The following is a 26,111-nucleotide window of genomic DNA, read 5'->3' as shown; positions in this document are numbered from 1 at the left end:
CAGACTTGTGGAGGTCTACTCAAATGATGTCAATTAGCCTATCAGAAGCTTCTGAAGCCATAACATAATTTTCCGGAATGTTCCAAGCTGTTTAAAGGCACAATTAACTTAGTTTATGTAAACTTCTGACTCACTGGAATTGTGATACAATGAATTATAAATGAAATAATCTGTCTGTAAACAATTGTTGGAAAAATTACTTGTTTCATGCACAAAGTAGATGTCCTAACCGACTTTCCAAAACTATAGTTTGTTAAACAAGAAATTTGTGGAGTGGTTGAAAAACTAGTTTTAATGACTCCAACCTAAGTGTATGTAAACTTCCGACTTCAACTGTAGGTAAGCCTACCCGTGCTGTATCTGCAAGCTGTTGACTAGAGCGCACGTGCTAAGACCTGAGTGTGCAAATCCCCAATATAATGCAAATTTCTTTTTTACAATTCCATCTGTAGAGAAATCCATTTAACTTTGTATTCGGTACATCTGAATTTAACTGCAACAGTTATTTGTATGTGCACTACGTCATCACGCACAGCTTTTTATCCACAACAATTCAATTTGATGGAAACACGTCAAAAATATTATGCAGATTTTTGAATATTCACATGAAATTCTGTTGCCAATTGGATGGAAACCTAGCTAATGAGACAATCACGTTGGATTGCCAAAACTAAAACATTTCAATTTTATTGACCTTTTTCAGACAGTTTTCCCCTGATCACCTTAGAGTGTTATATGGAACAGAGTGGGAGCTCTCCAAGGAGCTGAACTATTTCAAGAGGCGGTGGCACTGCCTGCAGGGCTAACTACACAAAAATACACACAGCGGTGCTGTACTGTACATGGTTCTGGTAGGAAGCTGTTACTGACTTTACTGCTGTAAGTGTAAAACTGTTACATCTTCTCAGCATTGCTCTCCACAAGAGCAGTCTAGAATCCTGTCGTGACATTACTTTCATTAATCTGTTGACTGTTATTTATCTAAAGAACAAACTATGTTTAATTGTTACCCGATGAAATTTATCATGGAACAATTAACTCATTAGGATTCGGGGCACCACGAGAGCAGTTCTTCAAAGAGTTACCATCTCCCGAATGAAAACCTAAAGGTATGTACCTATTACAGTACCAGTCAAACGTTTGGACACACCTACTCGTCTTCAAGAGAGCGAGAGTTGCACCCCTTCTGAAAAAACCTACACTCGATCCCTCCGATGTCAACAACTACAGACCAGTATCCCTTCTTTCTTTTCTCTCCAAAACTCTTGAACGTGCCGTCCTTGGCCAGCTCTCTTGCTATCTCTCTCAGAATTATCTTCTTGATCCAAATCAGTCAGGTTTCAAGACTGGTCACTCAACTGAGACTGCTCTTCTCTGTGTCACGGAGGCTCTCCGCACTGCTAAAGCTAACTCTCTCTCCTCTGCTCTCTTCCTTCTAGACCTATCTACTGCCTTTGATACTGTGAACCACCAGATCCTCCTCGCCACCCTCTCCGAGTTGGGCATCTCAGGCGCGGCCCACGCTTGGATTGCGTCCTACCTGACAGGTCGCTCCTACCAGGGGGCGTGGCGAGAATCTGTCTCCGCACCACGTGCTCTCACCACTGGTGTCCCCCAGGGCTCTGTTCTAGGCCCTCTCCTATTCTCGCTATACACCAAGTCACTTGGCTCTGTCATATCCTCACATGGTCTCTCCTATCATTGCTATGCAGACGACACACAATTAATCTTCTCCTTTCCCCTTCTGATAACCAGGTGGCGAATCGCATCTCTGCATGTCTGGCAGACATATCAGTGTGGATGACGGATCACAAACTCAAGCTGAACCTCGGCAAGACGGAGCTGCTTTTCCTCCCGGAGAAGGACTGCCCGTTCCATGATCTCGCCATCACGGTTGACAACTCCATTGTGACCTCCTCCCAGAGTGCTAAGAACCTTGGCGTGACCCTGGACAACACCCTGTCGTTCTCCACTAACATCAAGGCGGTGACCCGATCCTGTAGGTTCATGCTCTACAACATTCGCAGAGTACGACCCTGCCTCACACTGGAAGCGGCGCAGGTCCTAATCCAGGCACTTGTCATCTCCCGTCTGGATTACTGCAACTCGCTGTTGGCTGGGCTCCCTGCCTGTGCCATTAAACCCCTACAACTCATCCAGAACACCGCAGCCCGTCTGGTGTTCAACCTTCCCAAGTTCTCTCACGTCACCCCGCTCCTCCGCTCTCTCCACTGGCTTCCAGTTGAAGCCCCTACACCCAGTCCCTACACCCAAACGAGGGCACTGCGCTCATCCACCTCTGGCCTGCTGGCCCCCCTACCTCTGAGGAAGCACAGTTCCCGCTCAGCCCAGTCAAAACTGTTTGCTGCTCTGGCACCCCTATGGTGGAACAAGCTCCCTCACGACGCCAGGACAGCGGAGTCAATCACCACCTTCCGGAGACACCTGAAACCCCACCTCTTTAAGGAATACCTAGGATAGGATAAAGTAATCCTTCTAACCCCACCCCCCCCTAAAAGATTTAGATGTACTATTGTAAAGTGGTTGTTCCACTGGATATCATAAGGTAAATGCACCAATTTGTAAGTCACTCTGGATAAGAGCGTCTGCTAAATGACTTAAATGTAAATGTACTCATTTCTTTATTATTACTATTTTCTTCATTGTAGAATAATCATCAAGACATCAAAACTATGAAATAACACACATGGAGTCATGTAGTAACAAAAAAGTGTTAAACAAATCAAAATATATTTGAGATTCTTCAAAGTACCCACCCTTTGCCTTCATGACAACTTTGCACACTCTTGGCATTCTCTCAGCCAGCTTCATGAGGTAGTTGACTGGAATGCATTTCAATTAACAGGTGTGCCTTCTTAAAAGTTAATTTGTGGAATTTCCATCCTTCTTAATGCGTTTGAGCCGATCTGTTGTGTTGTGACAATGTAGGGTTGGTATACAGAAAATAGCCATATTTGGTAAAAGACCAAGTCCATATTATGGCAATTACAGCTCAAATAAGCAAAGAGAAATGACAGTTACTTTAAGACATGAAGGTCAGTCAATGTAGAGCATTTCAAGGACTTTGAAAGTCTCTTGAAGTGCAGTCGCAAAAACCATCAAGGGCTATGATGAAGCTGGCTCTCATGAGGACCGCCAGAAGAAAGGAAGACGCACTTAAATCTGCTGCAGAGGATAAGTTAATTCGAGCTACCAGCCTCAGAAATTGCAGGCCAAATAAATGCTTCACAGAGTTCACGTAACAGACACAACTCAACATCAACTGTTCAGAGGAGATTGCTTGAATCAGGCCTTCATGGTCGAATTGCTGCAAAGAAACCATTACTAAAGGACACCAATTAGAAGAAGGGACTTGCTTAGGCCAAGAAACATGAGCAACAGCTTTTTCCCCAAAAATTTGGAGGAATAGGAGATTAGATACAAGCCGATAGTTTTTGATATTTTCTGGTTCAAGGTTTGGCTTTTTCAAGGGAGGCTTTATTGCTGCCAATTTAAGTGAGTTTGGTACACATCTGGAGGATAGGGAGCCATTTATTATGTTCAACATAGGAGGGCCAAGCACAGGAAGTAGCTCTTTCAGTAGTTTAGTTGGAATAGGGTCCAGTATGCCGCTTAAAGGTTAAGAAGTCATTACCATTTTCATGAATGTGTCACGAGATACAATTCCTTCAGAAAGTATTCAAACCCCTTGATTTTTCCACATTTTGTTACATTACAGCCTTGTTCTAAAATTGACTACTTTTTTTCTCACATCAATCTACCCCATAATTACAAAGCAAAAACAGTTTTTTAGAAATGTTTGCAAATGTATTAAAAATAAAGAACAGCAATACCTTATTTACATAAGTATTAAGACCCTTTGCTATGAGACACGAAATTGAGCTCAGGTGCATCCTGTTTCCTTTGTTCCTCCTTTCCACCACTTGATTGGAGTCCAGCTGTGGTAAACTCAAGGCACACACCTGTCTATATAAGGTCCCACAGTTGACAGTGCATGTCAGAGCAAAATCCTAGCCATGAGGTTGAAGAAATTGTCCATAGAGCACCAAGACAAGATTCTGTTGAGGCACAGATCTGGGGAAGGGTACCAAAAAATTTCTGCAGCATTGAAGGTCCCCAAGAACACAGTGTTCTCCATCATTCTGAAATGAAAGAAGTTTGGAACCACCAAGACTCTTTCTAGAGCTGGCCGCCCAGCCCAACTGAGCAATATGGGGAGAAGGTCCTTGGTCAGGGAGGTGACCAAGAACCCGATGGTCACTCTGACAGAGTGCTATAGTTTCTCTGTGGGGATGGGAGAACTTTCCAGAATCAGGCCTTTATGGCAGAGTGGCCAGACGGAAGCCACTCCTCAGTAAAAGGCACATGACAGCCCGCTAGGAGTTTGCGAAAAGGCACCTAAAGACTCTCAGACCATGAGAAACAAGATTCTCTGGTCTTATGAAACCAAGATTGAACTCTTTGGCCTGAATGCCAAGCATCACGTCTGGAGGAAACCTGGCACCATCCCTACAGTGAAGCATGGTGGTGGCAGCATGCTGTGGGGATGTTTTTCAGTGGCAGGGCCTGGGAGACTAGTCAGGATCAAGGCAAAGATTAACGGAGCAAAGTACAGAGAGATCCTTGATGAAAACCTGCTCAAGAGAGCTTAGGGCCTCAGACTGGGGCGAAGGTTCACCTTCCAACAGGACAACGACCCTAAGCACACAGCAAAGACAACGCAGGAGTGGCTTCGATTGTAGTTGGTCTTATTAGACTTGTCCCGCATGTCCAAAATAGTGTTAGCAGTTGATGTTATTATTTAATAACACAGACCCCAAAGCAAATCAGGGGAGGAAAATAGGTTTATTCAAAGAGGATAAATCATAGATGTTATGATGAGAGGTAGATGGTCATTCCTTCCTTGTCCTCAGTGATTCTCTCCTGTGATCAAAGGGACAGGATGTAGTTTATAACCCAGCCCTAGCCTGTGGTTGACCAATTAGAATTCCTTGCAATAAAACTGGGCCAATGGCCAAATAACAAGTATCCTGTTTCAGGCTCACTGTATAGACAAATTCCTCCCATGTCTCTGATCCATTGCTCATTATATCCCTATTACAGAAAAAACACTATATCCATTGATCGTAAGTACTCTATTGACTTTTAGTCCTCTTGACCTCTCATACTCTGACCTCTCGTCTTCTGTCTCTGCGTTGTGTATTTATCTTAGAAATATTCTTATAATAGTATTCATGTCTGTCCCTATAACCAGATGGAATTCAGTTAATTCTTACAATATGCTGTTCCGAGAATCCAAAAACTTTGGATCATGTGAATTTGGAGCGTACACATTAATAAAGGCAATTTTCTTTCCATTATGGATACATTTAAAGAATGGGATTCTGCCTTCACCTTTTCTTATGTATCTTTATGATTGCACCTTTACTTTTGATTGGGGCTGATGAAAAAGAATCCAGGTTGTACAAATGGTTCTCTTTCTCTATTATATGTGCATCCATTTGGAGCAGGTGTGTTTCTTGGAACATTGCTATATCAATGTGGTTTCTTGCTAGGACATCAACAGCTGGAACATTTGATAGGACAGTTCAGGCCTTTCAAATTCCAAGAGGGAATAGCTAACATTGCCATTGTTTTTCAAGAAAGAAGGTATTATTAATAATGTAATTGTTATCTATAGTGATAATAAGTCCATGGATGTGAAAAAAAAGTAGGACCCACAAGGAAACCCCACATTGGTTGGTTCCCACCCAGAACACATCCCCCCACCCTTCCCCCTGCGGTGAAACATTCCCCCTTCCCCTCCCCCTCCACCTCTGTTTAAAAATACAGCCACTTCCAGATCAGAGATCAGCGAGTTCAGTCCTAACCAAACAAGCTGGAAGATACTGCTCATAAAAGCTCACTATAGGAATATGCCTACATGTGTTGCAGTGGCTTCTTGCTATTAGGGTGCATTGTAAAGATTCATTTTCAAATAGAAATATGTTTACTTTGTCACAAAAACTTTCAGATGGAGTGCTTTGGTCTGTGCTAATCATAGCAATCTACTTCTACTGCTACCTATCTGTGAGTTTGTCATTGTGTTTTCCAATTGATATAGCTCATTGAAAAGAGAATGGAAATTCACATGGAAAACAAAATAAGACAAAGAGACAAGGACACAACTAGAATGGAGAAGAAAATATTGAAGAGATTACACTGATAGAGAGGTGAGGGTAGGATGTAAAAATCACATTTGCAGTTTCACATGTAAGAAAACTTCACAATTGAAAATCTCACTTTCGCGTATGGAAAACAATAATATGTGAAAAACAATCATATTTGAACATCTAATTTGCATTTTCACATGTAAGAAAACTCCACCTGTAAAAGGTAACTTAGCCTGCCTGAGTATAATAATTAAAGTGTCTTAAATAATAATAATTTCTTATTTTTGAGCCATCCATTCAGTTTTACTGCTGCAGGCACATGCCTCTCTTCTTTATACATTGGTCAGCTGCGTGTCTCCTTATTTATCCTTTTATCCTTTTTAACATGTTAAAATGTGCGCTGTCAGAATTAATCAGTTACTCTCCACCCTGCAGGTCTCGTTCAGAAAATAGTTAAAACTCTCACTGTGTACTTCTCTATTTAGAACAAAGGAGAATTGAAAAAGCTCCGCAGGTTGCCAGACTACTTTGAAATCTAGGACGCAAAGCTTTTGAATTAACATTTGCCTCACAGTGCTGTCCCTGAATGCCCTGTGTCTCTGTGTCTGTCCCTCTCTAGTATCTAAATGTGATCGTCCCTCTCCCTCCTCCACTAAAGGATTCAGCAACATCTGCTGGGGAGGACCAGGGAAATGTCTTTGTCTGTCTGTCTGTCTGTCTGTCTGTCTGTCTGTCTGTCTGTCTGTCTGTCTGTCGAGACATTGGTTGTAATTCTCAGGGCCACATAATGGAGTGTCCATGCCAGCAGCATGTCTTGGAGCAGATCCAGGGCCCTGCATGTCCAAACATCTGGCGCCTCTCTTCTGCTAAGACTGCAAAGCCATTTAACTTCCATTCACTTGGCCCACATCGAGAGTTATCATCACTATGCAATACACAAGGGAATCAAACAAAGACTGCTCATTGTATTTAGTAATTACTGCAATAAATTCACAGAATTCACTTACATCTATGGGTCCAATCAGAGAGTGAATGGTTATGGTAGACCAAACAGAGTTCGGCTTCAGGTAGAAACTGTAAATCACTGTCTGTAGAAACTATCAATCACTGGCTTTACAGACTACTGAAACAGGGAGGAAGAGAATAAAAGACACATGAAGAGAGGATGTGTGAGAGAAAACAAAGTGGAAGTGGAAGACATTATTAGAGCAATGGAAAACGGAGACATAAGGAGAGGAAGTAAGGAGGGAGGAAGAGAGAGGGAGGGACGTGTGGAGCATAGCAGTTGTCTGCCAGTGTGTTAACCTGGGAGATTATAATGGGAGACAGCCATCAGCAATCAGACCCAAATTCCCACATGAAAAAATACTATGGTCTAAATATTATAGTATTACTATATTTATAAACTATAATATTCAATGTAGTGTTTCTGCGGACTTTACTGTAGTATTCACTGTAGTGTTTTTGCGGACATGACTGTATTATACGATAGTATTCACTGTGGTGTTTTTGATAACTTTACAGTAGTATACAGTACCATAGTATTAAATGTAGTGTATTTAGCAGACATGACTGTAGTATACTAAAGTATTCACTGTAATGTTTTTGCAAATGTTACTGTAGTATACCGTAGTATTTAATGTAGTGTTTTTTGCAGACATGACTGTAGTATACTAAAGTATTCACTGTAGTGTTTTTGCAAACGTTACTGTAGTATACTATAGTATTCACTGTAGTGTTTTTGCAGACATGACTGTTGTCGTGTCTTTGGCTATGCCGGATTAAGTGATATGACATGCTATTCTATAAAATAATTTCTCTGCAATTAATATTACCTGATTAAGCTAATTAGATAAATAATTAACTAGAAAGTCGGGGCACCATGAAAGAATGTTTATAGAGCTGTTTGTTATCTTCCGAATAAACTCTTAAAGACCTGGTAATCTTTTACATCAGTAGCAGTCAATATTTAATCCTCGCCTTATTTAGTCTCATCTGAAAATTGTAAATTCTTGGTTATCTTCATGAACCCTGGCTAACAAGTTGAATCAGCAATACAAAATTTGGTTTAATTATTTATTTACTAAATACCTAACTAATCACACAGAATTACATATACACAGAATGAATCATACATTGATGGACCTGGTGTACGGCGCCGATACAGTGAGGGGAAAAAAGTATTTGATCCCCTGCTGATTTTGTAGGTTTGCCCACTGACAAAGAAATGATCAGTTTATAATTTTAATGGTAGGTTTATTTGAACAGTGAGAGACAGAATAACAACAAAAAAATTCAGAAAAACGCATGTCAAAAATGATTTGCATTTTAATGAGGGAAATAAGTATTTGACCTCTCTGCAAAACATGACTTAGTACTTGGTGGCAAAAACCTTGTTGGCAATCACAGAGGTCAGATGTTTCTTATAGTTGGCCACCAGGTTTGCACACATCTCAGGAGGGATTTTGTCCCACTCCTCTTTGCAGATCTTCTCCAAGTTAAGGTTTCGAGGCTGACGTTTGGCAACTCGAACCTTCAGCTCCCGCCACTCCAGGACCTTAATGTGCTTCTTCTTGAGCCCCTCCTTTGTTTCCTTGGCCGTGTGTTTTGGGTCATTGTCATGCTGGAATACCCATCCACGACCCATTTTCAATGCCCTGGCTGAGGGAAGGAGGTTCTCACCCAAGATTTGACGGTACATGGCCCCGTCCATCGTCCCTTTGATGCGGTGAAGTTGTCCTGTCCCCTTAGCAGAAAAACACCCCCAAGCATAATGTTTCCACCACCATGTTTGACGGTGGGGATGGTATTCTTGGGGTCATAGGCAGCATTCCTCCTTCTCCAAACACGGTGAGTTGAGTTGATGCCAAAGAGCTCCATTTTGGTCTCATCTGACCACAACACTTTCACCCAGTTGTCCTCTGAATCATTCAGATGTTCATTGGCAAACTTCAGACGGTCATGTATATGTGCTTTCTTGAGCAGGGGGACCTTGCGGGCGCTGCAGGATTTCAGTCCTTCGCGGCGTAGTGTGTTACCAATTGTTTTCTTGGTGACTATGGTCCCAGCTGCCTTGAGATCATTGACAAGATCCTTCCGTGTAGTTCTGGGCTCAGGAACTTGAAGCTCTCAACCTGCTCCACTACAGCCCCGTCGATGAGAATGGGGGCGTGCTCGGTCCTCCTTTTCCTGTAGTCCACAATCATCTCCTAAGTCTTGGTTACGTTGAGAGATAGGTTGTTATTCTGGCACCACACGGCCAGGTCTCTGACCTCCTCCCTTATAGGCTGTCTCGTCGTTGTCGTTGATCAGGCCTACCACTGTTGTGTCGTCTGCAAACTTAATGATGGTGTTGGAGTCGTGCCTGGCCATGCAGTCATGGGTGAACAGGGAGTACAGGAGGGGACTGAGCACGCACCCCTGTGGAGCTCCAGTGTTGAGGATCAGTGTGGCAGATGTGTTGCTACTTACCCTCACCACCTGGGGGCGGCTCGTCAGGAAGTCCAGGATCGTTGCAGAGGGAGGTGTTTTGTCCCAGGATCCTTAGCTTAGTGATGAGCTTTGAGGGTACTATTGTATTGAACGCTGAACTGTAGTCAATGAATAGCATTCTCACATAAGTGTTCCTTTTGTCCAGGTGGGAAAGGGCAATGTGGAGTGGGTATAGGATAATGGTGTTGATGTGAGCCATTACCAACCTTTCAAAGCACTTCATGGCAATGGACGTGAGTGCTACGGGTCTGTAGTCATTTAGGCAGGTTGCCTTTGTGTTCTTGGGCACAGGGACTATGGTGGTCTGCTTGAAACATGTTGGTATTATAGACTCAATCAGGGACATGTTGAAAATGTCAGTGAAGACACCTGCCAGGTGGTCAGCACATGCCCGGAGCACACGTCCTGGTAATCCGTCTGGCCCCGCAGCCTTGTGTATGTTGACCTGTTTGAAGGTCTTACTCACGTCGGCTATGGAGAGCGTGATCACACAGTCTTCCAGAACAGCTGGTGCTCTCATGCATGCTTCAGTGTTACTTGCCTCGAAGCGAGCATAAAAGGCATTTAGCTCGTCTGGTAGGCTCGTGTCAATGGGCAGCTTGCGTCTGGTTTTCCCTTTGTAGTCCGTAATAGTTTTCAAGCCCTTCCACATCCGACGAGCGTCAGAGCCGGTGTAGTATGATTCAATCTTAGCCCTGTATTGACGCTTTTCCTGTTTGATGGTCCGTCGCACACGCATAGCAGGATTTCTTGTAAGCTTCCGCAACATGCAACAATTTCAACGGTTTTACTGAGTTACAGTTCATATAAGAAAATCAATAAATTGAAATAAATTCATTAGGCCCTAATTTATGGATTTGGGCAGAGGCGCAGCAATGGGGTAGCCCAGCCAATCAGAATGAGTTTTTCCCCACAAAAGGGCTTTATTACAGACAGAAATACTCCTCAGTCTGCGCCTCCTGAGGAAAAGCTGAAATGTCTTGAGTCAATAACTATTCAACAGCAATTTCATTTTGTCCTGAATACAATATGATACATGACTGAATACCACTCTACATATTTTCAAGCATAGTGGTGGCTGCATCATGTTATGGGTATGCTTGTAATCATTAAGGACTGAGAAGTTTTTCAAGATAAAATAAAAACGGAATGGAGCTAAGCACAGGCAAATGTCTGTATTTGCAAACATTTCTAAAAACATGTTTTCACTTTGTTATTATGGGTTATTGTGTGTAGATGAGTGAGAAAAAAAATCTAGTTAATATATTTTCATGTCAAGGTTATAACAAAACAAAATGTGGAATAAGTCAAGGGGTATGAAGACTTTCGGAAGTTACTGTATCAACCTCAAGAGGTTGGTGGCATTATCATGAGTCGTTCTCCACTCAGCAGCTCCCACTAGTATCTACCTCGGTTTCCTCATATCCCTGCACATTGACTCGGTAATGGTATCCCTTTTATATAGCCAAGTGTTATTATTTTTATATATTTTTTTTTCTCTCTGCATTGTTGGTAAGTGCCAGTAAATAAGGAATTCATTGTTAGTCTACACCTGTTGTTTCCAAAGCATATGTCCACATTTATTTTTATTTGATTTTACATACCCAGCACAATGACTCAGGGGCCCATGAATACCACACAACTGGACCATCAGACCCATCACAATAACAATAAAACACTATTAGGAGGGTCCTCCCGAGTGGCGCACTACAGACCCGTGTTCGATACCAGGCTGTGTCACAAACGGCCGTGACAGGGAGTTCCATAGGTCGGTGCACAATTGTCCAGCATCGTCCGGGTTAGGGGAGGGATTGGCTGCGGGTCTTTACTTGGCTCATCGTGCTCTAACGACTCCATGTGGCGGGCAGTGGCGGTTCTAGACCATTTCAACTGGGGGGGCCAAGCTGGAGCCAGTTGTACTGTTAGAGGGGCCAGTTACATTAGACGTTATTGTTGTCATATCGTTTTCTTCACTGCATTGCAGGCATTAGCAGGCAAAAGACCATGTTCATAATCATTCAACAATTTATTTGCATTTTCTGTCTAATAACGGATGTAAAAAAAGAACGATAGCAAAAATTTGTTATGTAAAAATTATTTCATACTCCACATTTAGGGGGGCCACAAAGGGGTCCAAAATTGCTGTCACAGGGGCACTTCCCTTTTACAAATATCACAATGTTTTGTGAGCTGCCAAGCACACCAGAGAGCAGCTTGGACATGCATACAACACTTGTAGGTTGGACTAACTGTGGGTCCATCCCGCTATCTGTATCCTAGACAGACAAATCAATTTGGAGCGTTTGTGCTCTGTTCTAACAAATCTCTCTGTGCTCTTTTTCACATGCTTGAAGTTCTAATTGCAACTATTTTGCGTTCTGATGTCCTCTGGGACTTCACAGTCGTAACAAGCATGTTCAACGCTAGTTTGCTGTGTCGCAGTTCATTCTTTCCAAGTAAAAACACAAGCTTTAGGATTAACATCTTCTTTGATGTTTTCTTATGCATGCCAATATATTGCCAGTAATTAAGAATTTCCTACCTAATCAAATCAGATGTAAGCCCTTTCTTATCTGTTTTGATCAAATCATCAGTTGATTACCATAACTAAAAAATATAAAGTTTTGTATGTTGCTATAGCAACCAGTTTAATTTGCTGTCAGTGTCGTTCAGACACATTCACTTTATATGGGACGGTGGAGATCGCAATTCAATATTGAAACAATATTGAATAGGTCGGAGAGAAAGACAGCAAGGTTTATCCAAATCTCTGCTGTTGAAAACCAAATGCTAGTCTAAAAGAAATGGGCGATAATGTCTAGATGCGCTTTATTGCGGAGATCAAGTTTATACATTTCCTGGCAGGTTTGATGAGACAGTGGATTGCGCAGTGAGATGGAACAGAATAAATAGGCAATTCAAAGTCATAGATTTAGCCGGTGGTAACTTGTGAAATAGACAGCGGCTGGAATGCGGCTTTAACCTTTCAGCATTCAGGATTAGACCCACCCGTTGTACACTGCTCAAAAAAATAAAGGGGAACACTTAAACAACACAATGTAACTCCAAGTCAATCACACTTCTGTGAAATTAATCTGTCCACTTAGGAAGCAACACTGATTGACAATAAATTTCACATGCTGTTGTGCAAATGGAATAGGGTCAGGAGGGAGTCCTGAGACAACTTCCCAGGCTTACTATGAGGAGCAAGTGATGGAGCAGACACCGTATTTTGCGGTGACGCGCACTGTGTTGTCAGGGCGCATACAAAGGCCGGTGCGAACTGTGCCTGCACCCCGCAGTGATCGAGCGGAGTTGAGTATCCAGCCAGGGCAGGTTGTGCAGGGCGTGTGCTCCAGACCTCCAGTGCGCCTCCAAGACCCAGTGGACACTGTGCCTGCTCCGCGTGCGCCACCATAGCCCAGTACGCCCTGTTCAGTTAGGGGGAGTGATGAGCTCTACAGCAGAGTCTCACAACTCAACTGTTTTCTGCCCCTCCCAAAAGATAGAATTTGTAGATAATTGGCCCTCTTTCTGGGACTCACCCACAAACAGGACCAAGCCTGGCCTGTTGAGGAGTGACGGACTCCATCCTAGCTGGAGGGGTGCTCTCATCTTATCTATGAACATAGACAGGGCTCTAACTCCTCTAGCTCCACAATGAAATAGGGTGCAGGCCAGGCAGCAGGCTGTTAGCCAGCCTGCCAGCTTAGTGGAGTCTGCCACTAGCACAGTCAGCGTAGTCAGCTCAGCTTTCCCCATTGAGACCGTGTCTGTGCCTCGATCTAGGTTGGGCAAAATTAAAAATGGCGGTGTTCGCTTTAGCAATCTCACTAGTATAAAGACCTCCTCCATTCCTGCCATTATTGAAAGAGATTGTGATACCTCACATCTCAAAATTGGGTTACTTAATGTTAGATCCCTCACTTCCAAGGCAGTTATAGTCAATGAACTAATCACTGATAATAATCTTGATGTGATTGGCCTGACTGAAACATGGCTTAAGCCTGATGAATTTACTGTGTTAAATGAGGCCTCACCCCCTGGTTACACTAGTGACCATACCCCCGTGCATCCGGCAAAGGCGGAGGTGTTGCTAACATTTACGATAGCAAATTTCAATTTACAAAAAAACAAAACAATGACGTTTTCGTCTTTTGAGCTTCTAGTCATGAAATCTATGCAGCCTACTCACTCACTTTTTATAGCTACTGTTTACAGGCCTCCTGGGCCATATGCAGTGTTCCTCACTGAGTTCCCTGAATTCCTATCGGATCTTGTAGTCATAGCAGATAATATTCTAATTTTTGGTAACTTTAACATTCACATGGAAAAGTCCACAGACCCACTCCAAAAGGCTTTCGGAGCCATCATCGACTCAGTGGGTTTTGTCCAACATGTCTCTGGACCTACTCACTGCCACAGTCATACTCTGGACCTAGTTTTGTCCCATGGAATAAATGTTGTGGATCTTAATGTTTTTCCTCATAATCCTGGACTATAGAACCACCATTTTATTACGTTTGCAATTGCAACAAATAATCTGCTCAGACCCCAACCAAGGAGCATTAAAAGACGTGCTATAAATTCTCAGACAACCCAAAGATTCCTTGATGCCCTTCCAGACTGCCTCTGCCTACCCAAGGACGTCAGAGGACAAAAATCAGTTAACCACCTAACCGAGGAACTCAATTTAACCTTGCGCAATACCCTAGATGCAGTTGCACCCCTAAAAACTAAAAACATTTGTCATAAGAAACTAGCTCCCTGGTATACAGAAAATACACGAGCTCTGAAGCAAGCTTCCAGAAAATTGGAACGGGAATGGCGCCACACCAAACTGGAAGTCTTCCGACTAGCTTGGAAAGACAGTACCGTGCAGTATCGAAGAGCCCTCACTGCTGCTCGATCATCCTATTTTTCCAACTTAATTGAGGAAAATAAGAACAATCCGAAATTTCTTTTTGATACTGTCGCAAAGCTAACTAAAAAGCAGCCTTCGCAAATGGAGGATGGCTTTCACTTCAGCAGTAATAAATTTATGAACTTCTTTGAGGAAAAGATCATGATCATTAGAAAGCAAATTACAGACTCCTCTTTAAATCTGGGTATTCCTCCAAAGCTCCATTGTCCTGACTCTACACAACTCTGCCAGGACCTAGGATCAAGGGAGATACTAAAGTGTTTTAGTACTATATCTCTTGACACAATGATGAAAATAATACTGGACCCTATTCCAACTAAACTACTGAAAGAGCTGCTTCCTGTGCTTGGCCCTCCTATGTTGAACATAATAAACGGCTCTCTATCCACCGGATGTGTACCAAGCTCACTAAAAGTGGCAGTAATAAAGCCTCTCTTGAAAAAGCCGAATCTTGATCCAGAAATTATAAAAAACTATCGGCCTATATCGAATCTTCCATTCCTCTCAAAAATTTTAGAAAAAGCTGTTGCACAGCAACTCACTGCCTTCCTGAAGACAAACAATGTATACGAAACGCTTCAGTCTGGTTTTAGACCCCATCATAGCACTGAGACTGCACTTGTGAAGGTGGTAAATTACCTTTTAATGACGTCAGACCGAGGCTCTGCATCTGTCCTCGTGCTCCTAGATCTTAGTGCCGCTTTTGATACCATCGATCACCACATTCTTTTGGAGAGATTGGAAACCCAAATGGGTCTACATGGACAAGTTCTGGCCTGGTTTAGATCTTATCTGTCGGAAAGATATCAGTTTGTCACTGTGAATGGTTTGTCCTCTGACAAATCAATTGTACATTTCGGTGTTCCTCAAGGTTCTGTTTTAGGACCACTATTGTTTTCACTATATATTTTACCTCTTGGGGATGTCATTCGAAAACATAATGTTAAATTTCACTGCTATGCGGACGACACACAGCTGTACATTTCAATGAAACATGGTGAAGCCCCAAAATTGCCCTCGCTAGAAGCCTGTGTTTCAGACATAAAGAAGTGGATGGCTGCAAACTTTATACTTTTAAACTCGGACAAAACAGAGATGCTTGTTCTAGGTCCCAAGAAACAAAGAGATCTTCTGTTGAATCTGACAATTAATCTGGATGGTTGTACAGTCGTCTCAAATAAAACTGTGAAGGACCTCGGCGTTACTCTGGACCCTGATCTCTCTTTTGAAGAACATATCAAGACTGTTTCAAGGACAGCTTTTTTCCATCTACGAAACATTGCAAAAATCAGAAACTTTCTGTCCAAAAATGACGCAGAAAAATTAATCCATGCTTTTGTTACTTCTAGGCTGGACTACTGCAATGCTCTACTTTCCGGCTACCCGGATAAAGCACTAAACAAACTTCAGTTAGTGCTAAATACGGCTGCTAGAATCCTGACTAGAACCAAAAAATTTGATCATATTACTCCAGTGCTAGTCTCCCTACACTGACTTCCTGTTAAGGCAAGGGCTGATTTCAAGGTTTTACTGCTAACCTACAAAGCATTACATGGGCTTGCTCCTACCTATCTTTCCGATTTGGTCCTGCCGTACATACCTACACGTACGCTACGGTCACAAGACGCAGGCCTCCTAATTGTCCCTAGAATTTCTAAGCAAACGGCTGGAAGTAGGGCTTTCTCCTATAGAGCTCCATTTTTATGGAATGGTCTGCCTACCAATGTGAGAGACGCAGACTCAGTCTCAACCTTTAAGTCTTTACTGAAGACTTATCTCTTCAGTAGGTCCTATGATTAAGTATAGTCTGGCCCAGGAGTGTGAAGGTGAACGGAAAGGCTGGAGCAACGAACCGCCCTTGCTGTCTCTGCCTGGCCGGTTCCCCTCTTTCCACTGGGATTCTCTGCCTCTAACCCTATTACAGGGGCTGAGTCACTGGCTTACTGGTGTTCTTCCATGCCGTCCATGGGAGGGGTGCGTCACTTGAGTGGGTTGTGTCACTGACGTGGTCTTCCTGTCTGGGTTGGCGCCCCCCCCCCTTGGGTTGTGCCATGGCGGAGATCGTTGTGGGCTATACTCGGCCTTGTCTTAGGACGGTAAGTTGGTGGTTGGAGACATCACTCTAGTGGTGTGGGGGCTGTGCTTTGGCAAAGTGGGTGGGGTTATATCCTGCCTGTTTGGCCCTGTCCGGGGGTATCATCGGATGGGGCCACAGTGTCTTCTGATCCCTCCTGTCTCAGCCTCCAGTATTTATGCTGCAGTAGTTTATGTGTCGGGGGGCTAGGGTCAGTCTGTTACATTTGGAGTATTTCTCTTGTCTTATCCGGTGTCCTGTGTGAATTTAAATATGCTCTCTCTAATTCTCTCTTTCTGTCTTTCTCTCGGAGGACCTGAGCCCTAGGTCCATGCCTCAGGACTACCTGGTATGATGACTCCTTGCTGTCCCCAGTCCACCTGGCCGTGCTGCTGCTCCAGTTTCAACTGTTCTGCCTGTGGCTATGGAACCCTGACCTGTTCACCGGACGTGCTTGTTGCACCCTCGACAACTACTATGATTATTATTATTTGACCATGCTGGTCATTTATGAACATTTTAACATTTTAACATCTTGACCATGTTCTGTTATAATATCCACCCTGCACAGCCAGAAGAGGACTGGCCACCCCTCATAGCCTGGTTCCTCTCTAGGTTTCTTCCTAGGTTTTTGGCCTTTCTATGGAGTTTTTCCTAGGGAGTTTTTCCTAGCCACCGTGCTTCTTTCACATGCTTTGCTTGCTGTTTGGGGTTTTAGGCTGGGTTTCTGTACAGCACTTTGAGATATCAGCTGATGTACGAAGGGCTATATAAAAATAAATTTGTTTGTTTGTTTGTTGTTTGTTTGTTCCTGCTCCCCGCACTAGCCCGAAGGTATGTGGTACTAGCCTGGCGCCTCCTATGCCAGTCCCACGTAGCAGACCTCCAGTGCGTCACCAGAGCCCAGCACGTCCTGTTCCTGCTCCCCGCACTAGCCTGAAGGTGTGTGTGACTAGCCTGGCGCCTCCTATGCCAGCCCCACGAAGCAGACCTCCAGTGCGCCACCATAGACCGGTGCCTGCTGTGAGCACGCGGTCCGAAGTACGTCTCCCCAGTCCGGTGAGACCAGTTCCAGTGCCCCGAACGAAGCCTCTAATGATGGTCAATGGTCCGACGTCTCCAGCGATAATCTATGGCATGAAGCCTCCAGTGATGATCCATGGCCTGGAGCCTGTAGTGTTAATTAATGGCACGAAGCCTCCAGTGATGATCCATGGCCCGGAGCCCGTAGGGATGATCCAAGGCACAAAGCCTCCAGTGATGATCCATGGCCCGGAGCTTGTAGGGATGATCCATGGCACGAAGCCTCCAGTGATAACCCATGGCCCGGAGCCTCCAGTGATGATCCATGGCACAAAGCCTCCAGTGAGTATCCATGACGCGGAACCAGTAGTGATGACCCATGGCACGGAGCCTGCAGCGAAGGTCCCCACTCCGGAACCTACAGAGATGCTCTTCAGCGCGGAGCCTCCAGTGACGCTCCTCAGCCCGGAGCCTCCAGCGACGCCCCTCAGCCCGGAGCCTCCAGCGACGCCCCTCAACCCGGGGCCTCCAGCGACGCCCCTCAGCCCGGGGCCTCCAGCGACGCCTCTCAGCCCGGGGCCTTCAGTGGTGGTCTGCAGCCAGGAGCCTTCAGCGGTGGTCTGCAGCCCAGAGTCTTCAGAACAGGAGCTACGCCCAGAGCCAGAGCCATCTCCATAGTGGGAGGATTGGCAAAGGGGGGGTGTAGCACAGGAACCGTTGTTGACGGTGGCCACCCTCCCTTCCCTCCCTTTAGGTTTGGGGTTGTTTTTGTGTTTTTTTTGGTTTTGAGTTGCAGTTGGGGTCTGCACCTTTTGAGGGGGGGGGTAGTAATGTCACGTCCTGACCAGTAAAGGGGTCATTTGTCATTGTAGTATGGTCAGGGCGTGGCAGGGGGTGTTGTTTTTGTGTGTTTTGGGGTTGGTTTATTTAGAGGGGATTTGTTCTAGTTTTCATTTTCTATGTTTGTTTTCTATGTGTGACCGAGTATGGTTTCCAATCAGAGGCAGGTGTCTTTCGTTGTCTCTGATTGGAAGTCATAATTAGGCAGCCCTTTTTTCCTTCGGGTTTGTGGGTGGTTGTTTTCTGTATAGCCTGTGTGCCTTACGGAACTGTTTCGCCGTTTGTTTATTTTGTTTGAGTGTTCTCTCTAACTAAAGAAAGAAGATGAGCACTATACCCGCTGCGCCTTGGTCTGTCCCTTACAACGCTTGTGACAGCTGAGAACATGGAAATATAGTTTCATTTGAGTTTTTCAAAATATTGACTGACTGATTGGAAATTTCACAGAGCATAGATGCATGTGTTACTATTCAATGTAGTTTCCAATTTCATGCATTGTTTATTTGACTTGAATATTCTTAGGATTTTATTGATATCATTTACTTCCTGCACCATAGGGGTGGGAAAGGTATTTGCTCAACACTATACAGATCATTTTAGAGTGTTCTCATTTGTTTCCAAACTCATCACTCTCAAAGGGAGGAGGAGGAGTAGGCTAATTGTTCATTACCGTATATTGTTAAAAATTTGATTTGCAATGATGCTGGATGGTACATTTTTTTAGCGTTTCTTTTTGCTTGTTTTTCTTTCATCTAACTAGGTCATGTGTCCCCTAAATTGTCAACTGTTTGGATCAGGTAATTGACGGGATAACTTTGTTGACTATTTTCAATATTGATGATAGTGAAACTTTATTCACAACTCTTCATGAGACATTTAGTGTATAATTTGTATTTCTCATACATTGCAGAATGTTATGTTGATGTGTGTACTTTCACTGTATTGCTATTTTGAATGCTTTCCAAGTCTTTCACAAACAGTAGTGTGTCATCAAATTTACGAAATGGGGTCCGATGATGGGTCTGACCTGTCCAGTTAAGACAGACCTTTGGATGGAGGATTCCACGATGGGACAGCTGAGCATTCTAGGTAGGCTACCCCTGGAGACTGACGTTCCACCCTGGTGGGAGGACACCTATGAGGAGAGCACCATGGTCGCTGACGGACTCCATGACCATGGTATAGGAGCTTCTGCAGCATACCAGCTACCATCTTGCACACTCCCAGGTCGAAGTCAACCTGGCCAAGAAAACGGCAACTATCTTGTTGAGCGCCTCCACTGGTTCGGCCAAATTGTCATGTTTGGATTGTTTCAAGAGTTCATAAAGACCTATGCATTTTTTATGTTTCATTGTACTGCTAAGTGCTATGGATTAATTGTTACAGAGAAAGTGTGTTATTCTGTTCGTCGGACGCTGGATAGTTAAAAGACGAGCGACACGCGTGTGCTCTTATCATACAGTTATGAGGTATGGTGATTAAATTAGAGAATGATTGTGAAGTTTTATGCATTTTGTTTTAACTTTGCATGGCCCAAAATATTATGTTAATAATCAGACAATGGGAGATACTGGGATTTGGTGCTCTTGGAAGAATAAAAGCTGCGTTTAAACGTTGATCATGGAGTCATTGGTTAACCGATCTCCTGATGTACATTTGTTTATCATAGTGGTGAATTTTCAATGCTGTTAAGACGTAGGATGTTTTGTATTATTTTTATCATGAAGATTTCTGGTATGTACCATTTGTTAATTGTATTCTTATTGCTTAACTGTAATAAATATGACTACTTTTAAATCGATATGAACCGTAGTCGTCACATTTCTGAGTAATATTCAATGAATTATTATTTGGTGAAATGTCTAATGGTAAATGTTATTAAGAATACACATAGAATATATGCTTGGTCTCTAACTGTGCATCTCTGAGCTATGGTTAACTCAATCGTTTAATTCTAGGACAGTGATTGCAAGATATTAGTTCCTTGTTCCTCAGCCTCTTAATAATTGGATAATGGTAAACCCAGTCCATAATTTGTAAATCGGGAGGTGCTGGAACAAAAAGTGAGTGTGAGAGAGGGGTGACCTGGGGAGCTCTGAGGTACCGGAATGCATGAGAAAGAAAATCACCTTTATAATAAAGCATTGCATGCATATCATCGCATTTGGGTAGTGGCATAAAGCAGTAGAGTAGAGGCATTTACACATGAGGAACATTTTAGTAGCCTAGGGTCCGGGAAAATGTTGGCCTTTTTATGAAATTCTACATGACTGGAAACTTTGAAAGAATCTTTTTTAATACCGCACCAATGATCGAAATCACAAGCTACTTTGACACTGAGAATCTGAGATCAATAAAAATTCCCTTGAATCCATCAATAGCATACTGTAGGCCTAGGTGTGTTGAGGCTACAAGGGCCAGTCGTGTATTGCCGTAACGGAAATTTTGGTGACAAGTTTTTTCTGTTGCTTTTGAGACGCGGTTCGTTCCCTCTTGGGGCACTACTTGTTGAGTAAATAAAACACTAAACAATCACAACTATTGGTAACTATTGGTCACTCTATTATAGATTATTATTATTATTATTCTAATATGTATTCATTATAGAATTGTGTCAGTTATTAACAATAAACCTTTAAACTGCACTCTTCCTCCCCTCCCTCCCTATGTCTCCTCATCTCTCTATTTTTCAGCACCAGATGAAAAAACCTGCACACAGTCCAAGGGTTGCAGGTCTGCCGACATTGTATTCAGAGAAATATCCAATAAACCGAAGACACTGCTTTAACTGTGAATGTACTTTATTGCATATATTTTCCTCAAATAAAATGGAGCATACATAAAATATACAAGTTATTACAATTTATTTGCATTGAGTCTAATATCTGTGTGTGGGTGTGTGTGTAACAGTGTAGGTTCCGTCCCTCTCTTCGCCCCAACCTGGGCTCGAACCAGGGACCCTTGCACACATCAACAACTGACACCCACAAAGCATCATTACCCATCGCGCCACAAAAGCCGCGGCCCTTGCAACGCAAGGGGAAACCCTACTTCAAGTCTCAGAGCGAGTGACGTCACTGATTGAAACGCTATAAGCGCGCACCACCGCTAACTAACTAGCCATTTCACATCGGTTACATGTGTGTGTGGGAGGCATGTTTTTCAACTCAGAAAAAAGCACACAGAATTTCCTAAAACTGTACACACATGGCTAGTTAGTTAGCGGTGGTGCGCGCTAATAGCGTTTCGATCAGTGACGTCACTCGCTCTGAGACTTGAAGTAGGGTTTCCCCTTGCGTCTTTTACAATATTAGTCTACAATCAATCACAGTTTGATTTGAGAGGTATTTAGAGTAATTATGTACAGTAGATATTGAGAATGGATATGAAGGAGTAGATAAACAAGTATTTACAACTTATTTACATTGTGGATAATTTGTGTGAGTGTGTGTGTGTTGACAAAGCAGACACCCATCTCTGCTTTGTCAGTCTTGATAGACCCAGTGTATGCACATAATTATACAACATAACAGAGTGAGTGAATGAGTAAGTGTGTATACGTGTGTTTGATAAATACCTGGACCACATCACACTGCTTCAGCTCTACAAGACTCTGGAAGTTCCAGCATGCCACTCCAGGCCTGGAACACTCCACCGAGCAGATTGGCAGATCTGAAAAATAGGCACAATATAATTTTAATGACAAAGCCTTGACGACACACTAACCTAAACAGAACAGACCCTGACTACATGGAACTATATTCCACATCAAGTAACTCATGCAAGCAGTAAAATTTGATTTAAAAAACAGATACAAATACTGTGAAGAGACACATGCATAGCATACGCACTGTACACACAGGTATACAATGATTTTGTGTTGTAGATATGTGGTAGTAGAGTAGTGGCCTGAGGGCACACACTTAATGTGTTGTGAATGTATTGTAATGTTTTTAAAATTGTATAACTGCCTTAAATTTGCTGGACCCGAAGAAGAGTTTTGGCGCGGCAGGTAGCCTAGTGGTTAGAGCGATGGGCCTGTAACCGAAAGGATCAAATCCCCGAGCTGACAAGGTAAAAGTCTGTCTTCTGCCCCTGAACAAGGCAGTTAACACACTGTTCCCCGGTAGGCCGTCATTGTAAAATAAGAATTTGTTCGTAACTGACTTGCCTAGTTAAATAAAGGTTACATTTCAAAAAAAAAAAAGATTAACTGCTGTCTTGGCAGGAGCTAATGGGGATCCATAATAAATACAACAAATGAATTGTGTTTGTGTGTGTATCTGGCAACCCACGCAGTAGACTTTATTTTCCCAACTGCTCATTGTACATGCCCTTGCAATCTGATATGTGTGTGTGTTCTGTGTTATTATGACTTAAACGTGTCAACCTGACCACATCCTTGTAGTAGGACATCCAGTGATTAGCTTTGGAAAAAATTACTATCAAGTGTACAGTAAAAAGGATATCATATATTCAGATCTGGATTGACAAGTACGCTAAATCATGTCATCATCAAGTTACAAACCTCAAGGGCTTAGTCTACACTCATGTTAAATAAAGGATGCAGGACATGAGCTCTAGGACTATGCCTCAGGACTACCTGGCCTGATGACTCCTGGCTGTCCCTGTCTCCAGTCCACCTGATCATTCTGCTGATCCAGTCTCTGCTGTTTCTGTCTGCAGCTATGGAACCCCGACCTGCTCAAGGCTCACCGGAGGTACTACCTTGTCAAAGACCTGCTGTTTGATCCTGTCTCTCTCTACCGGACCTACTGTCTCAACCTCTAAATGCTCAGCTATGAAGAGCCAACTGGCATTTACTCCTGAGGTGCTGAACTATTGCACCCTCTATTATTTGACACTGCTGGTCATCTATGAACGTTTAAACGTCTTGAAGAATAATCTGACCTAAATGGCTGTACACTTCTATAATCTCCACCAGCACAGCCAGAAGACGACTGGCCACCCTCAGAGGTTTCTGCCTTTCTAGGGAGTTTTTCCTAGACATTGTGCTTCTACGTATGCGTTGCTTGCTCTTTGGGGTTTTAGGCTGGGTATCTGTATAAGCACTTTGACAACTGCTGATGTAAAAAGGGCTTTATAAAATACATTTGATAGATTGCTTGTAACTTAAGCCAAAACTTTTTCCAGGTCTTTCCTGCTGGGGACAGGGGGCTTCAGGTTTGGGAATGGAGGGCCTAGAGAATTGGAATATTAACAATCATTTGTGTCCACATTTATAAATGAATGAAATTCAATATGGGTTAGCTGTGAATCTCATCTGATTGAGAATTGATGATGATATACTGTATGTCTATTCTTTTGAAAATCTGCCACCAAACCACACAATTCTATCTAGTGAGATTGCACACAACCATTAGCTTATTTTACCAAGTAAAAAATAACATAATATTGTCAAGGGACCAAACGAATAACGACAAGGCTATATTGCTGTCGTTCAGTAATACTGTAACGTTACTGTAGCCTAATGTACATCACATTATTATCTACCTAGCTAGCTAGTGGTAGCTTAGCACCAAAGAAACAACCAATGAATGACAACAGGCTTTTTTTAACAAAACAACTACCTAGCTTGTATGATTACATGTAAAACAACTTTACAGATGATTACAACGTTTGAAAGCAAAGTTGACTTTGCAGCACTCTCTCAGGAACTAGTGAGGCATCCAGATATGAGGTTCGCTAGCATCGTTAGCATTAGCTAGCTAGCAGCGCCAGCATGTTAGCTATAAAAGTATATTTCCAGCAACAGTGTCGAGGTCAAAAACGAAATAAACTATGTTAAGCCATGCTGACTTTGTAAGATAAGTCAAATCGGACTGAAATAATTAACAGGCTGAACGTACATTTCTGTGACTAACTAGCTAACTTTAGCTTACTAGCTCAGTGACCGGTGAATCACCTATTCCTGTTTACAGAGTGTGCTTCCCTCCCCTCTTCCACATCCTGCATTGAGAAGCGCCACCTCACAAGTCCTCAACTGGCAGCTTAATTAAATAGTACCTGCAAAACACCAGTCTCAATTTCAACAGTGAAGAGGCGACTCCGGGATGCTGGCCTTCTAGGCAGAGTTCCTCTGTCCAGTGTCTGTGTTCTTTTGCGCATCTTAATCTTTTCTTTTTATTGGCCAGTCTGAGATATGTCTTTTTCTTTGCAACCCTGCCTAGAAGGCCAGTATCCCGGAGTCGCCTCTTTACTGTTGATTTTGAGACTGGTGTTTTGTGGGTACTATTTAATGAAGTTACCAGTTGAGGACTTTTGAGGTGTCTGTTTCTCAAACTAGACACTCTAATGTACTTGTCCTTTTGCTTAGTTGTCCACCGGGGCCTCCCACTCCTCTTTCTATTCTGGTTAGAGCCAGTTTGCGCTGTTCTGTGAAGGAAGTAGTGCACAGTGATGTACGAGATCTTCAGTTTCTTGGCAACTTCTCGCATGGAATAGCCTTCATTTCTCAGAACAAGAATAGACTGACGAGTTTCAGAAGAAAGTTATTTGTTTCTGGACATTTTGAGCCTGTAATCGAACCCACAAATGCTGATGCTCCAGATACTCAACTAGTCTAAAGAAGGCCAGTGTTATTGCTTCTTTAGTCAGCACAACCATTTTCAGCGGTGCTAACATATTTGCAAAAGGGTTTTCTAATGATCTATTAGCCTTTTAATATGATCAACTTGGATTAGCTAACACAACGTGCCATTGGAACACAGGAGTGATGGTTGCTGATAATGGGCCTCTGTACGCCTATGTAGATATTCCATAAAAAAATCTGCAGTTTCCAGCTACAATAGTCATTTACAACATTAACAATGTCTACACTGTATTTCTGATAAATCTTGTTATTTTAATGGACCAAAAATGTGCTTTTCTTTCAAAAACAAGGACATTTCGAAGTGACCCCAAACTTTTGAACGGTAATGCATGTGTTATGACGTTACACCCCCTGCTATATTGTGGAGAAAGAGTTACCTGTCTAGCAGAACACAGATAGTGTGTTTTAATGGGAGCCTCTTCAACATAATCCAGGTAGAATCAGGAATTCCCCAGGGCAGCTGTCTAGGCCCCACACAGGCACAGACACAGACACACATCCACATAATAATCAAATCAAATCAAATGTTATGCACCGAATAAAACAGGTGCACCTTTTTAGTGAAAAAAAGCCCTCCCCAATCCCGGTGTACCATACAGTGAAATGCTTACTTACAAGCCCTTAACCAACAATGCCGTTTTAAGAAAAATAAGTGTAAAGTAAAAAATAAGTAGAAAATAGCAAATAGTTAAAGAGCAGCAGTAAAATAACAGTAGCGAGGCTATATGTGTGAGGTACAGGTTAGCTGAGCTAATTGAGGCAATATGTACATGTCGGTAGAGTTAAAGTGACTATGCATAGATAATAACCAGAGTAGCAGCAGTGTAAAGGGGGGGGGGGGAGACGACGACAATGCAAATAGTCTTGGTAGACATTTGATTAGCTGTTCAGGAGTCTTATGGCTTGGGGGTAGAAGCTGTTAAGAAGCTTTTTTGGACCTAGACTTGGCGCTCCAGTACCGCTTCCCGTGCG

The 26,111-nt window shown here is 43.0% G+C and overlaps 1 long non-coding RNA gene across 1 annotated transcript in view; it reads right to left on the bottom strand.

Annotated features, from left to right (window-relative positions):
- LOC106573804 (uncharacterized) overlaps positions 1–24,600 on the bottom strand; it is a 39,259-nt gene extending 14,659 nt beyond the window's left edge. Inside the window, exons 1-2 of the long non-coding RNA XR_001321429.2 lie at positions 24,554–24,600; positions 22,104–22,198 (exon numbers count right to left, since the gene is read on the bottom strand). This is a non-coding gene — a long non-coding RNA (uncharacterized lncRNA). The remainder of the gene's footprint in view (positions 1–22,103; positions 22,199–24,553) is intronic.
- Positions 24,601–26,111: the final 1,511 nt, after the last annotated feature.

The sequence above is a fragment of the Salmo salar genome, chromosome ssa16 (genome assembly GCF_905237065.1).
Source record: "Salmo salar chromosome ssa16, Ssal_v3.1, whole genome shotgun sequence".
NCBI lineage: Eukaryota > Metazoa > Chordata > Actinopteri > Salmoniformes > Salmonidae > Salmo > Salmo salar.
This window is presented reverse-complemented; position numbering and strand designations above follow the sequence as displayed.